The sequence below is a fragment of the Echinops telfairi genome, unplaced genomic scaffold (assembly GCF_000313985.2).
Source record: "Echinops telfairi isolate 266 unplaced genomic scaffold, ASM31398v2 ScPeMD7_7468;HRSCAF=8506_0, whole genome shotgun sequence".
Lineage (NCBI taxonomy): Eukaryota > Metazoa > Chordata > Mammalia > Afrosoricida > Tenrecidae > Echinops > Echinops telfairi.
In genome coordinates this window covers 97,780,890-97,798,452 of record NW_022111369.1, presented here as the reverse complement: position 1 = coordinate 97,798,452, position 17,563 = coordinate 97,780,890, and the positions used below count along the sequence as shown (strand labels likewise).

General features: G+C 38.1%; 1 pseudogene; it reads left to right on the top strand.

The window, feature by feature from the left end:
* The first annotated feature begins 2,881 nt into the window (after positions 1-2,881).
* Positions 2,882-7,692, top strand: LOC101662136 (annotated as a pseudogene).
* Positions 7,693-17,563: the final 9,871 nt, after the last annotated feature.

The following is a 17,563-nucleotide window of genomic DNA, read 5'->3' as shown; positions in this document are numbered from 1 at the left end:
AATGAACAACATCCTTCTTTTTATAGACGTATTTGGGTTCTCAGTGCCAGGCTCATTGGCCGTTTGCCTTATGTCCTATTTTGAAAGAACATAAAAATCTAATGAGCTATCTCAAGCCTCCCTGAAGTGAAGACACTCTAGTGTTTCTCTTCTTTCCTAGCTTTGCTTCTAATCTCTCTCTCTTTCTGACACACACACACATACACACACACACACACACACACACACACACACTTTATATTCCTCCTAACTTTCTGGAATCAGATAAATCTGGTTTACCCAACATCCCAGCCTTTTACTACTTGCTCTCTTACTCAAATTGTCAAGAAGTAGAGATGCAAATAGTACTTCCCTTGGGTGAGATATTCTGGAATTTCCTTAAGACACTATGCAGAAAGCATTTAGAACAATGATTTGTCTGTAAGAAACACACTGCCCATAGTATCGGTGATGATAATAACAATGATGAAAATGTTGATAATGATGATGCTATTAGGGAATACAGATATGAACATGAAAACTCCTATGTATGGATTTGCAAAGCACCTTTCATTGCTATTAACTATTTCAGCAAGAAGGGCAACACAGCAATACATGTACCTGACACATGTCCTAACCCTTCCCCTAACCCTCTTTAAAGGGAAAGTTCTAGAACAAATGAAGACTGACAAGATCAATAGTCTACACTGCGAGGCACTTAGATGTTACCCAATGAAAGGAATCAAACAAATACAGAGTAGGACACAGCCTAAGTGTTTTAACTGTTGGTTCTTGTTTACCTTTTAAAGGAAGATTAATCATTAGTCAGGGAACATTTAAATGACACTCAGAGAGGGGAATCTCAAAAAGCAGTGAAAGATCATGTCTGAAATGTCATCTTTAGGCATGCTCAATCTCACCACTTAGGGACACGAGGCCACGCTGAATTCACACAAGTGATGGAGATATGAGATGTGAACAATATTATCAATTCTGGAGGAGTGCTAAGAAGGCAAGTCTGGTTCAGGGGAATGAACAAGAGAGATTACTAGTGTGACCATGGGGAATGAGGGAAACCAGAAGGGGCTCATGTAGAAAGACTAAATGAGCCATTAAAATGATGTTTTTGAAGCTTTAATGGAGTGAAACTAAGCTTATCATACAATTTTAAGTGAAAGAGAAAGTAGGGTTCAACATTTCAGATGCAGTAAATAATTTGGAAAATACAAAATCTTCTTTCATCTCTGTTGTTGACACGCCCTCCCATAAACAGCACAAACACACCCAAGTTTAGAAGAAAGCGTGCTATCACGTTAATAGTTAATGGCATTTGAAAGGACAATCTTGAAAGTAATTCTTTCTCTCTGTTTCCTAAAAGGCATTTTTTTATTTTTCAAAAATTTTATAGTGTGTGAATTAATTTTACAATTGACTCACCTACTCCAACCGCCCCCACCCAACCCCCAAAAGAGAAAAACAATGAAAAGAAAGGAGAACAAAAATAAGGTCCTTATCTGTCCTATAGGGTCACTGGGAGTCAGGATTGACTCAATGGCAAATAATTTGGTTTGGTTTGGTTGGTTCATTAAACCCACCCAATGACCTACCTTATTCCTATTAATTTTGCTAATTATTTAGTGTTTTTATCAAAGAAGAATTTCTTGATCTCTGAAACACCACCCATTATTCCCATAGACCCCCACATGCACCCTTGCCAAGCATCATGTACCTGGTAATTATTATTTTTCTACAATACTTACTCTCTGGGGAGGGTCCCTATGTGATGCACCCTTGCCAAGCATCATGTACCTGGTAATTATTATTTTTCTACAATACTTACTCTCTGGGTAGGGTCCCTATGTGATCTGCTCATTGTTGTTTGTAGTTACATTGAGGCTCTCTACTCTTGTAAAGAGTCTCTGAGGTAGTTAGTTTATTATGCCAACCTGGCCTATAAACACATGTGGGGTTAATTGAAGGGTGGAGGGTTAAATGGCTCCGTGAGCCTTGCCTTTCTAGTTCTCGGGTCTCTTGCTTTGTGATGGTCATACCAGGGTGAAGCTTCCTTGGCCAGTTCCCTGCTTCAGCTGGCAAGGCTCACTTCCTGCAGGACGTCCCTGAGGAGAAGCCGCATGGACCTACCCCGATGCAGCCCTGGGTGCTGGAGCAGCCATGTGGAGACCCCTGCCAGCACTGAGATGCTTACACGTTCACTGACTCAGCTTTCCTCCTGCAGTCGGCATCATTGTGTCTGTTTTGTGAGCTGGAGGAGGACTTTGCAGAATGGTGTTGGACATATGGGTTAATGTTGGACCTGTGGGCTTGGGCAACACTGGGTTGGGATGTTGTCTTGATGTGCACTTAACATTTATATAAAACTCTCTTATACATGAGTTTCTGTGGATTTGTTTCTCTAAAGTACCCAGACTAACACAGTTTCCCTCTGGGAAACCCACTAGGGCAACTCTCCCCTGTCATGCAGGGTCACTGTGTGTCCACATCAACTGAATATCTATGAGTTTGGCATGGCTTGGGTTTTATGATACAAATGGTCAATGCACTGCATTGATGACAGAATGGTTGTAGGCATCGGTTTATCCTGAGGTACTTCAGAAAAGCCTGACATCAATGGTCTTGACGGTGATTGGTTGTTGGTTATAGTAGCGAGTACATGGTAAGGACAGACATAACAAACCAACAAGCAAGGTTGGTCAACCCAAGACAAGGCAGACACAAACCCTACTACCCAATTCACCACTGGAAATCTCTAGACCCGCCACTATTCGAAACACTGAGTGCCTTTGTCCTTGCTTTTTGTAATGAAAAAGGAAAAGTGTACCTTCAAAGGAGCAGGGACTCAAGGAGGGTGTGGTTTAGAAGTAATAAGAAATGGGAATGAGGCATGACTGAAGACAACAAGGCAGAAGGTCTCCCAGGCAAAAAAGGTATCTCTGAGTCAGAATATCAGAGAATCCAGGCGTGAAAGAGAAGCGCCTGCCTAAAATAGAGTGAATGGAGTGCAGGGGGAGATGGATGAAGGCAGCTTATGAGAACGACTGAAGTTGAGTAGCAAACCCATCAGCTCACGTAAAGAGTAAGAACACACTCTCCAGCATTTATAGAAGAGTCAAGCATGGCTAGGAATGAGTTCAGCCAAAATCATAAATGGCAATACAGGAAGTATTGTAGGTAATTACTGATTATCTTCAAGTTGAGTCTGACTCCCAGCAACTGTGTGTGTGTCAGAGTAGAACTGGCCTTCACCTTGTTCTCAATGGCACATATTTGGGAACTAGATCACCAGGACTTTCTTCAGAAGTGCCCCTCAATAGACTGGCGCCTATAATCTAACTGATAGCAGCCAATGAGTGAAGCATTTGCTCTACCCAGGGACTCCTGCTGGGACGTAGCATGTGACTTGAGAGGACGCAGCCGCTCTTGGTTTTTCTGGACTCTGTGTCATCCTCTTGCTGGGAGCTCCTCTGCAGGAGCTCTAATTGTAGCTCCTGTCAGTCTCATGCAGGTAAAGTGGGATGATGGAGGAGAAAGCTAGACCTTCTGTAGCCACCCACCTGAGCTCAGTATGATATTGATTTCTCAGGCTGTACTCTCTTCTAGGAGCCTAGAATTTGTGTTCATCACGTTAAAGCATGTGTAAAACTTTGAATTAGCAGATCCTCTTGTTGGTGTTTTTATGAGGTCCTCTGAGTGGAGGGGGGCCCTGATGGTGCAGTGAATTAAGCACCAGGATTAAAAAATGGCATAATTGTCATCTCAAAACAAACAGGAAGGCCCACTGCCCAGTCCACAACCAGGTGCCTCTTACCCCAGCTCTGGATTCCAAGGGCTGATGACTTTGTTTGTATTCCTTTGAAGAACTATGTTTGCAAGTCAAACACGATATCCAGGGTTACCCACTAGCTAAGTAAATAGAGCCAGAGCTGACAAAATCTCTCTCTTCAGCAGAACTCAAAGCCAATGATGTCAGCTTCCTGTTTTAAAAGTTGCTTGGGTTTCTGGGACCTATAACAGGATGCTTGCCTCATTGAGTTGAAGCTGCTTCGAGGATCCAAGTGTCTGTCATTGGGAATGTTATTTTGTCTGGAGGCAGCAGATTACTGGCTCGGGGCTTCTGTTTGGCTCCTGTGCCATGAGGGAGTTATTACACGTTCACCACACCACCTCAGGAAAAAAAAATTAATTACAGGAAAATAATAAATAAAAGGAGAATTAGCAGGTAATTTTCAGAACATTGAGAATAGCTTAAAGTGTCCAAAGACCAAGCCCTTCTCCTAAAAAAGGAGGGAGGAGTGTTGAAGAACAGCCAGAATAAGGGTCAATATATTTCTGTGTCCAAGATGCTGGGAGGCTGTTTCAGGAACACACAGCAATCAAAGATTCTACAAACACTGGAATCTCAGGCTTCAAATCAGAGCACAGCATTTCACCTTCTGAGTGTGCTGCTTGAGTCCACTCCAAGATTTAATTCTCAGGTTATACTGCCATTCTAGAGGCCAAACAAATTGTGTTCATTACATTAAAGCATATTTGAAGCTTTGAATCGATATATCATGCTTATTGGGATTTTTATTTTTATTTTTATTTTTAGGGCCTGTTGGTTAAGGGGAGGAGCACCGGAGATGTAGTGGTTTTGTGCTGGGCTGCTAACTGCAAGGTCCACAATTTGAAACCACCAGCCTCAGGTGAGAAAAAGCCTTTTCTACTCCCTTGAGCAGTGATGATTTTGGAAGCCCACAGAGGCAGTTCTCCCCTGCCCTGTAGGGTCACTGTGAGTGGGTACCAACTCAAGGACAATGAGTAAGTTCCAGAGGTGCAGCGGGTTCCAGCAGAAGGCTGCAAACTGAAAGCTCAGTAGATCAAAACAGCCAGCCACCTTAGGAGAGAAAGATATGACAGGAGACTTCTGGAAAGATCTATCATCTTGTGAATTCTTCAGATATCTATGGAATTCTAAATTCTTCTACCCCTATAGAACAGGTCTTGTCTGACCTGGAGGAGCCTGTATGAGTCATACAAAATGGCAGGTGGGTTGCTCTGGTGTTGGGATTCTGGATGAGGAGTTTCATTAGAGACATTAGCCTTTACTTTTAATTTTATCCAGATACTGAAAAGCTTCCTAGCTAACTTTTATGGACATAAAAGAAATTATTTTCCAATACTTACAATACAAGATGGTTGTCAGTGTGCTTATCGGTCAGGTTTCTTAGTGGAAAGCAATAGACACTGACGCTGGATAAATTTGATGCAAGAGAATTTATTGGAAAGATAAGAAGAAGGTCATAGAATTGATGGAAGACTGTAAGACCAGGTTTACAAATGAGCAAACATCTAACCAGATCCAAAGTACTAAGCCTGGAGCTTGCCAATCGTTTCATAGCAGGAAATTTCTGGCAGGCTAGAAATTAAATGATCTCCAACCGATACTACATTCCAGTGTCACTAGGTTAAGATTCTAAGCCTCCGGGTATAGTGAACAGAAAGAGGTTTGAAAAAATTCGGGACAGACATCCCTGCCACATACCCAGAACATATCTACTGCCTAAAACATATATAATGGCAAATGTTCTAAAAGGGACATCAAGATGCTATTAGAAAGGAAGAATTACATACTGGACAGCTAAAAAGATGGTAAGTGATCCGTATGGTTCAGTAATCATGCAAAGCTGATGTAGAAAGGAACTTTAAAGATCAGCTGATGTGTTAGACAGGTTCTCTAGAAAAACAAAACCAGAATGCTAATAATTTTATATATATTTATACAGATAGATAGATAACATAAGAAATAAACAGTTAATTAAATTATAAAACAGTACAAATGGCTCAGTGCAACTCACTCCCATGATACAGTTGTGAGACACTGGCAGTCCTTCAAGTCTTGAGGGCCGCCAGGTAGTCCTCTATAGAGCAATTCAGGCTATCCAGGCACAGGCAGCAAACAACAAGGCAGGTCACCAACAGTCAGCCAGGTGACAGGGTCCGACAGTCCCCAGCTCAAGAGATGTAAATTCCAGTGGTGTGATGAAGCAGGTCTTGAAGGAACCTCAAATTACAGCGACACAGTCCATGGGTTAGGTGTCCCACAGGTAGTGTAGCTTGCAAATTGAGACACAGAACAAGCAAGGCAGCTGCACACTGGTCCAATGACCAAAGAGCAAGAGACAAAAAAGGCAAGGCTCCCCGAGGCATTTGTCTCTCTGCCCTTCAATTAATTCCCCATTTGTGTATATCGGCTAGGTTGGCACAATAAACTAATTACCTCAGCTGGCATTACCTATATATTGGAAAGCTTCACCACCCATTAGAATCACTTGACCGGCTCTCTAATCATAATATCACTATAGGATTTTGAATGCTTTAATCGTTGTCTTCTGGAATAAGAATTATTCTTCTTTTAGGGATAATTTATCTTAAATCACAGGGAATTGACTAATAATTTTGGCAAATTCTCCAAATGATGGAAGCAAAAAGAAAAAAACACACACTTTCATCATTTCAATTACTCTTCAAATTCTAGTTATTCCCCCCTGTTTTCATATGCATGTTTTCCAAAATATATACTTGTCTATTCTGCTTCTTTTGTAATCTTTCTAACAATAATCTTCCAGATTCTTAAAAGCACCTCATAAGCTGGTCTAGTAATCGCAAAGCTGGAGGTTCAAATCCACCAAGAAGCACCTGGGAAGTATGACCTGTCCACCTATTTCTGAAAGACTGCCTTGAAAATCCTACTCTACATATTTTGAGGCCACTATGTGTCAGGATTGACCCAATAGCAATAACAACAACAACATATATTTTAATGGTTGCATAATACACCATTGCTTCGTGTGATATTTAGGTTTTATGTCAACTTGGATGGGCCAGAATTTTCCCATGATATGATCTAACATAATGTGTTCAACGTCAGTCTTTTCTCCATTTATCATGATGTGATCCTTATATTGTTTAATTTGTACTGAAGGCTGCAATCCTTGATCTTCATCAACAAATGCTTCAAGTTCTTCCTCACCTCCAGCAAACAAAGCTGTAACATAGGCATACCACAGGTTATTGATAATCCTTCCTCCTATCCTGATACAAAAATCTTCATCATATAATCCAGCTTCTCTGCTAAACTCGATTATTTTTTTCCCTCTAAGAAGCTGGATTATATGAAGTAGGAAAATATATGAGGTAAATGAAACAGTTTATCTCCATTTTATCTCATGTCCTGAAGATGAGTTGCTTGTATTAAAAAGATTAAGTTAAAAGAAAAGGCTGGAGTAAAACACTTTCTGAGAGTGACCCAGTGGCATCTTCGGCTTCTCGACCAATGGTATAGCAGATGAGGAAGAAGACCCCAACTTTGGGGAAGAAAATGAAGAAATTGGAGGAGGTGCAGAAGGTGGAGAGGGCAAATGAAAGAGACCTTTTTCTAAAGAATTAAGATGTATGATGTATGGGTTTGGAGATGACCAGAATCCTTACACGGAGTCAGTAGATGTTCTTGAAAACCTTCTCATAGAGTTCATCACTGAAATGACTCACAAGGCAATGTCAATTGGAAGACAAGGTCGAGTACAAGTTGAAGATATTGTCTTTTTGATTGGAAAGGACCTAAGGAAGTTTGCGAGGGTTAAAGACTTGCTGACTATGAATGAGGAATTGAAAAGAGCTACAAAAGCATTTGACAAAGCAAACTATGGATCGTGACAGTCTTTTGTATTTTCTGAAGCTGACTTGTCTCTATACATAGTAACTGCCATTTCTACTATAAGATTCTGATATTTAACCATGCAAACGAATGGTGGTGAAGCACAAAAAAAGAAAAGAAAAGCCTGAATGCTCTTTTAATTCTAGTTCAGACAAACCTTACTTGCTTTCTATTTGGTTTAGATTAATATGTACTCTAAGAATGATGATGGTAAATATCACATCTCAGATTTCAATAGTGACATTTAAATAATAATTTTCATATTAAGTAACCTAAATAAACTATCATAGTTGGTGTATGTTGTGTTTTTTATTCCATATTTCATAGAAGGATTAATGGGTTAATGGAAAATGCAGTGAAAAGAATAGGAGATGTGGATGTGATTTTGAACTTAAGCATGGTAAGGGAGAGCATCCAGTGTTGAAGCTGTTTGTTCAAGCGTCTTGGTCTGTATTGCATCAATTCTGGCAGACTTATTTTGGCCAATGCCTTCAGTGCACACGCCTTAAAGGTCTTCCTTCAGTAGTAATGGTTTTGATCATATTCCACTTCTTGAAATGCTTGTATGCCGACCAATTTCTTTTGGGATAGTGACTGCGTGTTTTTGCCTTTCCTCATTCTAAGCCAATCAGAATCCCCTTGTTCTGTTTGAATGAATGTCTCTTGGTCTATGTACAGGTTGCTAAGGAGCACAGTAAAGTGTCCTGAAATTTTCATTCTTCAAAAAGTTATCCAGAATTTGTTATAATCCACACAATCAATTGCCTTTGCATCATTAAGTAAACACAAGTAAGCATCTTTCTGCTTTCTCAACTAAGAGCCAGATCCATCTAACATTAGTAATGATCTCCTCATTCCAAGTTCACTTCTAGATCCTGTTTGAGTTTTTGGCAGCTCCCTATCAAAGTAGTGCTCCAGCCAATTTTGCATTATCTGCAGTAAAATTTTAATTGCATATGATGCTAATGATAATTGGTCAATAATTTGCACATTGTGTTGGGTCATATTTCTTTTGAATCAGCATACACATGGATCTTCACCAATCCCTTGGCCAGGTAGCTGTCATCAAAGTTTATGGCCACATCCTAGTGAGTATATTCAGTATGGTATCACCTTGTTGGAAAATTTCAGTTGGTATTCCATCAATTCCTGAATCCTTATTTTCGACTAATTCAATCTGTATAGCTAGTGCTAAAATACCATGTGTGATTCAGCATATGTTATTTCTTTTTTTTTTCATATGCTATTTCTTGAACTTGTTATTGAATGTTGACTTTTTTTTAGTGACTGTGTATTCCTTCCCTCTTTTTTTTTTTTTTGATACTTCCTCCACCATTCAATATTTTGCACATAGACTCCTTCAATACAGCAACCTGAGGCTTGATTTTTTAAAATTTATTTCAACTTGAGCCATATTGATCAAAGTTTCCTCCTTGGGTTTTCTAACTCCTAGTCTTTGTACATTTCCTTATAATTTATTATTTATCTTACCTTCTCGAGCTTCCTTTTGAAATTTTCTGTTCATTTCCTATATTTCAACTCTCTCCCCACCCACCCAACTCAACTCCCCTCATTGGCTTTAATTACGCTATTCTCAATTGGTAGGGTCTCTTCTGCTATATCCATTTTGGTCTTTCTTCTCTTTCCTGTTTGTTTGTTTGTTTAATGACCTTTTTATTTTCTTACTGTATGTTCTTGATGTCATCCCAAAACTCCTCATGTTAGTGCTGAATGTGCCAAATCTATTCTTGAATGCTCTCTAAATCCAGGTGGAATGTGCTGAAGTTGTATTTTGGCTCTTATGGACTTCTTTCTTTTTTTTTTTCTCCTATAACCTGAACTTGCTGATGAGCAATTTACAGTCTATTCCACAGTTGGCTAGTGGACTTGTAAAGGCTAATCATATTGAAATTATCCAATATTTCTTCTCACTGATGTAGTCATTGGATAGCTATTCATTCCATATTTATAATCACTGTTTATGTGATAATGAAGTCATTCTTCTTGCAAAATTCTACTATGTGATCTCCAGATACATATATTTCAAAGTGATATTTTCCAAATATTGGTGTGTTGCTTTGTTTCCAACTCTCAAATTCCAACCACCAGTAATTATCAATGCATTTAGATTGTGTGCTTGATCAATTTCAGGTGGAAGAAGTTGATAAAAAGTTTTCAAAGTTGTCATCAGTGAATAAATATAAATAAAAGTTGTATTAGCTGGACTTTATTTTGAGTTTACAGATAGTATTCTATCACAGACAGCATTGTAGTTCAAACTAGTACTTGAAATCTTCTTTTTGATAATGAACTAGGTATGATTTTTCTTTAATTTCTCACTCCTCGCAGAGTAAACCTTATCATTTTCTGACTCAAAATGGCCCAAAGCATTTCATTTTGCTAGTGTTTGGGATAGCTATTTTTATACATTCCATTTCCCATTTGACCATTTTCCTAGGTTTATGCTTTGTACCTTCCACGTTCTGATTATTAATGGTTGTTTACAATTGTTTCTTCTGATTCTGCATTGTGACCCATCAGAAAAGAAGATATTGAAAGATTTATTCCATTCATATCATTAAAGTTGACCTAGTCTCTTCTTTGAGGAGTCAGCTCTGCCCCGTTGAATCTTGAGTGCTTGCTAATCCAAGGAGCCCATCTGCTGGTATTATTAATAACAAAAAGGAAAAAAAGCAAAATCTCTCTGCCATGGAGTCAATCCTGACTCATAGCGACCCCCTACAGGTTTCTCAGACCATCACTGTTTATGGGAGTGTAACACCCCGTAGATCGCCTCTTCCTTATTTCTAGTTTCTGTAATAAAAGTGCTGTATTTCTAATAACAGTGGTTAGCTGCCAACAGCATAGCAACTCGCAGCCATCACAGCATGACAAAGTTACAGACAAATGGGGTCCTTGTAAATATTTGTAATTAGATATTGATGTCTATGATTATCTATTGTATTCTTCCAACATGGAACTTTTAGCCCCTTAAGTCTAGAGTCCATCTTTCTCATGATCACCACTTCATGCTCAAAGTTCAATACAATATGTATCTGTCTATATATGGACAATAAATGTTTATTGAATACTTAAAATAACAAACAGAACTTATATGCCAATCATTTCCTGCAGGTTTAATGTTACCTCACATTCTTATGTTGCCGTATATGACATATGTCCCTTCCCATATTTCCTGCATGGGAACATTTTACTCATGTCCTGTAACAACCAGCACATTCCTCCTTGGTTAAACCTTCCCAGTCTCTCCATTCTCATCACATTTTTTTTTGGTTGTTTTTAAATCAGAAAGATGCTTCTTTAGTGCGGTTTAAAACTTTCTATGCCTACTTCCACCATGACAATATACCATCATTTATTGTAAATTGTGTTTTTATTGCCTTCTCTTACTCTATTTTGAGTCCTTAAGATGAAGTCATGTGTTTTGTATCTGCAGCAAAGCCTGTAGAAAACACTAAACATATAATGATTGCTTCTCAAAGAATGAATAAAAAGGAGAAATAATATTTGATTAATAAAATGGACTGTAAAGATGTCCTAGTTTTATAAATGAGAAAATAGGAGTGAAATACATGGTTATTTGTCTTTTAAGTGAACCACTAGGTCAATCATGAGTCTATCTTACCCATAGTTAAATCCTTCATGTTTAGTGTTTGGCATAGTGTATGTAGACAATAAATAGCAATTAGATGTTGTAGTTTAAAATATCATAGTTAATTGGTGATAGTGATATTCCAAGTAGTAAGGATCTCAATTTTTTTTTATCTTCCTACTTTATTTAGTATGCCTACTAAATACGGAGAACTGACTATCCTGTGGTTGTTTTAATGTAAGTGAGAATAACTAAGCACTTCCAACTTCCTTAAATAACTCCCCTTGATTTTATTTCCTCCTGCCGTTTCTATTCTAATTGAAATATTTCTCCCTTGAAAAATGGATATAATCCATGCTTTCCAAATATTCAGTTCCAATAAAAATCAAATAGTCAACTAAAAGCACAGAACAGCTATACCTGTGGTTGTTGGAAATCAAACAATGACAGTGAATATTGCTATTGAGCTGGAATAGATACTCTTTAATTCCCTGTCATTTAAAAAAAACTCCCATATGTTCTAAATTCCAGGCTAGCACCATGTGCTTCAACTGGTTAGATTAATTATAATGTACATACACAATAAGATGCTTGCAGACATACAGAACATTTTAAAGTGTCCAATATGTCACTAAAATAGTAAGTATATAACATTAGATGATGAATTGGGAGAGAAAATCGTATCCACTATATGATCCCAATTTGAGATAACTTGGTAATAACAAAATTGAAGAAACCATATCAAAATATCAAGAGTAGTTCTCAAGAAGAGCAATTCTCCACAGACTTAAATGTTTCCTGTATGATTTCTTCTATTTTCCCATTTTGTTTTGCAACTAAACCAAATCCACTGCCATTGAGTCCCTGCCAACATCTAACAATCCTATACAGATCTTCTCATTATGTAAACCTTTGGGGACATATACCCTCATTTTCCCCCCACACAGCAGACGGTGGGTCTGAACTTTTGACTATGCATTTAACAGGTCAACACGCATCATAAAAAACCACTAAACTAAACTAAAAAACACTAAAAATCCCTATAACCAGCAAAATATTATAATATAATGCTTAAACCCAATATATTCTCTTGAGAGGATTTTTGAGTAGTCATTTATACATCTGTATGTTTTTTTATGTCATTGCTTTGCACCTTCCTGATATTTCTTTCCCTCAAGTTCAATTTTTATAGTGAAATAAAAGGTTTTATCTCCAGTAAAAAACAGTTGAATGGCCAGCAAGTTGCTACAACAACCCTCTGCAACAAAGATGTCAAATAAACAGAATCAGAAAGAAAGCTTGGAGTCTCAATCTGGGCAGAAAAATCATTGCGGCAAGTACTGACAGAGAAAATTAAACATGGTAGGCCACACACAGAGATCAGGCAGAGAAGTGAGTTCTCAAGGGCCAAGCAGCAGCCAAACGACCCTTTTCATAGCATGGAGCAACCTGCACTCTGTTCCAGTAGGAGAGATAGAGTATCTACCATCACGACAGTCCTGCCCTTCACCCCTTTTCAACAGCTACACCTAGCAGACAAGAGCTACCACCTAGCCAGACAACAAAGAGAAACAAACCCAAAAATAACTCAATGTCTTGGAGAAAACAATCATAGTACTCATGAGGAAGTAAGACAAAGTGGTATAAGTGAATGACTGATACACAGAGCCAAGGAACCTGTCTGAGGAAGAAAATACAGTGAACCCTCGCCACTTCCCCGGCTTCACTCTATCGCAGTTTTTGCGTAACAGCGCATGCTCTGTCATTACTGCCACTGATTGGCTCATACTGTACTCTTCTCTCTGCATCGCTACGTATTGGAGCTACGTATCAGATGCATTTTTGCTTTTGGGTAATACGAGTGTAATGGTGACTAAAGGGTGTTTTTTCATGTCCTCCATGCTCTAACTACGAAAATATTTGATTTACAAATAAGGAATCCTACTTCGCGGAATTTCATTTATCACGGTAGGGTCTAGAACTGATTAACCGTGATAAAAGAGGGTTCACTACATTGGAACTACCAGAGAAGAAATTCCTAAGAAGGGTGTTCAGGTGTTTTCAGTGGATGTAGAAAATGATTGAGAGAACTAAATTAAAAAAGAAGGGATACGTCAGACAGGGCAAGATATGACAAAATGATAATTTATAAATTATCAAGGGCTCATGAGGAAGGGGGGAGCGGGGAGGGAAGGGGGAAAAAAGAGGACCTGATGTCAGGGACTTAAGTGGAGAGCAAATTTTTTGAGAATGATGAGGGCAATGAATATACAAATATGCTTTACACAATTGATGTATGTATGGGTTGTGATTAGAGTTGTGTGAGCCCCTAATAAAACTATTAATAAATAAATGAATAAATAAATAAAATACTAAAGAAGATGAACTCAGAAAAACACTAAATGAGCAATCTGATGAAATTTTTTTTTAAAGAAAGAAACGACATAAAAACACCAGATATAAATATGGAAAATTAACACTAGTACTAGATAACACTTTTAAAGAGGAAAGTGTCAAAACTGAAGCAATGAAAGGGAGAATTACTCAGCCTGAAAACAAACCTCTCAAGACTAAGCTATGAGAAGAACATTCCATATAAAGAGCAAAACTATCTGAAGAAAGTCTAAGGATTATGTAAGACACTGACAAGCTGAATAACGTACACCTGATAAATATTCCAGAACAGGGAAAAAAGAAACAGACAAAAACTCAGAGAAAATATTTTCAGAGCTGCTGGAAGAAAAATTGTATAACATCATGATAGAGGAGAAAATAACCATTTGATAAGTTGAAAGACTCCTGCACCCTAATCAACATTGACCTCAAAAGACTGTCACATGACAGATCATGGTCAAACTTTCAGATGTAAATATCAGGAAACTGATCCCGAGAGCAGCCAAGTGGGAGACAATAAAAGCTACCAACAAAGAGACACCAATAAGGATAAGCTTTGGTTTTTCAACTGAAGCCCATTCGGTCAAGAATCAGGCTCCTGCTGACCACGTGTATTTCAGAGTAAAACTGTGTGCCAAATTGTTCAGTGGCTTATTTAATCATAAATCAATTACTAAGTATTTCTTTCAAGGAGTCTCTGGGAAGACTCAAATATTTTACTCTTATCTTGGCAATCTCCAGTCAACGGACTTTTATACTTAAGGCAGAGGGGGCAGAGATAATGAGGTTAAATTGGTATGGTGAAAATAGCATGCATTTTTTTGCTCTCAGAACAATTGGAGTTGAGTTATTGTTTTGCCAAGATATCCTTTACCAAGGTGATTGACCACACTCACCTAATTTCTTCATTTTTTAACTAGAATTGTTTGCTTGAAGAATGTACGTGTGCATTCATAAATAGTATATGTTAGAAAAAGATGAACTAAGCCATCGATTAACTGTAAGAAAAAAAATAACTAAAAATTAGCAAGAAACCACTGAAATTCATTTACTATCTAATATGTCATAGGGCTTGGTCTGCCATTGCAGTGTGCTCGGTCTAAATAACATCTTGAATATACAATTTAGTAAAAGTTGTTAGCTTGGGAAAAGAAACTTAAAATTAGCATGCTAAAAGTAGCCAAGTGAAAATCCAAGGTACTATATGAAACTCATATGTGTCAATCTTATCTACATAGTAAGATCACTTGGGAGAGTTTTGGAAGGTGATACTCAGACATCAGTGATCTTAAAAAAAATATTACCTGCTCACCTTCCCGACATGATTGCTGAAGTCAAAATGGGTGCATAAGCACATGTGGTGAAAAATGCTGATGGTACCTGGCTATCAAAAGTTATAGTTTCTGGGGTCTTAAAGGCTTGAAGTTAAACAAGCAGTCATCTAGCAGGGAAGCAACAAAGCCTACATGGAAGAAGCACACCAGCCTATGTTATCATGAGGTGTTGACAGGATCAGGTATCGAGCATCAGAGGACTCCAAACAAACAAATATACTTATGTAAATGATGGGGTTGGAGTGGACACCCAATGCCCAAATGTAGACAATTGGACATTCCCTTACAGAAAGGTCACAAGGAAAGAATGAGACAGCCAGGGTGCAGTATAGTATTGACAGAATACACAATACTCCTCTAGTTATTTAAGACTTCCTCCACCCTACTATCATTACCCTAGTTCTACCTTACAAATCCATCTAGACCAGAGCATGCACACTAGTGCAGATAAGAGCCCTTGATATACAGAATCCAGAACAAATAAATCCCTCAGGTACAGTAATGGGAGTAGCAATACCAGGAGACTAGGGGTATGGTAGGGGGAGAAGAGGGAGAAATGGGGAACCGACTCTAATGATCAATGTGTAACACCTTCCCCCACCCCACCCCCACGAGGGACAAACAACAGAAACGTGGGTGAAGGGAGACAGGGGACAGTGTAAGTTATGAAAATAGTAATAATTTATAATATATCAGGGCTCCACAGGGTGATGGGGATGGTGGTGGAGAGAGGGAAAAAAGAGAATCTGATACCAAGGGCTCAAGCAGAAAGAAAATATTTTGAAAATGATGATGGAAAGATATATACAAATATATTTGATACAATTGACATATGGATTGTTATAAGAGTTGTAAGAGCCCCCAATAAAATGATTTACAATAAAAAAATCACCAAACATCTTTTCAGATGATTCTACTGTGCACACAGGTCTGAGAACAACCGGACAAAATTTGAATCAAATAAAGAACATCAGTTTTGTTTTTTCATTTGTGCAAGGCTTGCCTTTTTTCTTCTTTTCTTAGAAACTACAGCTTTCAGTCACTGTGATTTCCACTCTTCCTCTGTTGTTTTGCATACTGTGGTGGTCTACTTATTGCTAGGATGTTGGAAGTTACGTGACCATATTTGAAATACCAGCAGGGTCACCTATGGTGAGCAAATTTCAGTGCAGCTTCCAAACTAAGAGCAGTTTATGAAGAAGGAAGAGGCTATCCACTTCTGTGGAATTAGCCACCGAAAATAGTTGAAAAATAAGAAAATACTGTTAGATATAAGAAGATGCACCCCTTAAGTTGGAGGACACTCCAGAGAGGACTGAGGAAAGGTTTCTTTCTCAAGGGTTATTCAATCTTCATGCTACAAATGGAGTAAAGCTTTCCTTATTTGTCGATCTGGTGACACTAAAAAATGAAATAGATGCATGCATAATTAGAACATGGTGTATAGAAAGCTTGAATTTAGAAAATTGGAAGCTGTCGAAAATGAAAGGGATTGAAAACAGTCAATGTCCAGTGAACTGAAATGGATTGATAGTATTAGAATCAGATGATCATATGGTTTAATATACTGGGAATGACAAATAAATAGAAATGATGTCAAAGTTATTGTCAAAAATGATATTTCAAGACCTATCTTAAAGTACAAGACTGTCAGAGGATAATATGAATACAACCACAAGGAAGTCTAGCTAGTATAATTATTATTCAAATTTACACATAAACCACTAAAGCTAGTGATGACATTTAAATAATTTTACCAACTTCTTCAGCCTATACTTGATCAGCCATATGATCAAGACACATTCATAATTATTGATGATTGGAATGTGAAAGTTGGAAACAAGAGAAGAAAGAACAGTAAGAAGATATGACCTAGGTTAAGAAGCAACCCTGGAGATCACATGATCTCTTTGCAAGACCATGGATTTATTGAAAATACCTGTATTTAACTACATAAATGGGAACTATATACACAGACCTCACCACAAAAAAAATGCATAAGAAACAAATTGATTGCATCTGTGGGAATAGATGATGGAGAAGCTAATATCAGCAACCAAAACATGGCAGGGGTAACTGTGAAACAGACAATCAATTGTCCATATGCCAGCTTTAGTTGAAGGAGAAAAAAATAAGTCCACAAAAGCCAAAATATGACTTGATTACCTCCCATCTGAATTAAAATCTCAAAACAGATTTGATGGGGTGAAGAACACTAAGGACTGAATATCTCATGAGGTGGAGATGATATGAAGAACATCAGACACTAGGAAAGCAAATGACTGTTAACAAGAGAGGAAAGAAGGAAAAGACCAAAGTAAATGTCAGAAGAGACTCTGAAACTTGATCTTGAACGTAGAACAGCCAGCACAAATACAGTAAACACGGAGGTAAAGGAGATTTACAGAAAATCTCAAAGGGTGGATCAGAAAAGAAAGTGGAATATTATGATGAAATATGCAAAGATCTGGAGTTACATAGCCCAAGAGGAAGGAAGTGCTCAGCAGAACTTAACCTAAAAGAACTGAA